We start from the raw sequence: 460 nt of genomic DNA, 5'->3' as shown, positions 1-460 counted from the left end.
AGTAAAGAAAGTTTTATGGTCTAATTTAGCCGCATTGTCCCGAGGGAAAGCTGGAGGACCCTTCGTCACGAGAGCTGTGTCATTACCCACGCGAGTCTGCAAGTCTGACGTGTGCAGCATGTCGGGGGAGCCTGCAGAAAACTGGGGCCAAACAAGATAACTCATCCGCATGTACTTTTAGCCTGAAGGTTGTTCTCTTTCTCCAGTGTCTCATATTTGCCCATTTTTCTCCACTTCAGTTCATTCCTGGGCCTCTTCAAGCCCAGTGTTTCACAAATGCCACTCTTGCTGGGTCTCAAGAACCACTGTGGCTCCCTGACCAATTCCTGAGACCTCTGTAATCGGGCCAGCCCCTGCCACACCGCCCCAAGGGGGGAGAGAAGGGAAGGCCACCACCAACCCCCTCCCCCTCCTGTTGTCTGCCTGATGCAGTTTCTGCCGAAGCACGGTGGGGGGACTG

Source organism: Desmodus rotundus, chromosome 8 (genome assembly GCF_022682495.2).
Source record: "Desmodus rotundus isolate HL8 chromosome 8, HLdesRot8A.1, whole genome shotgun sequence".
Lineage (NCBI taxonomy): Eukaryota > Metazoa > Chordata > Mammalia > Chiroptera > Phyllostomidae > Desmodus > Desmodus rotundus.
Note: the sequence above shows the minus strand (reverse complement) of the source record.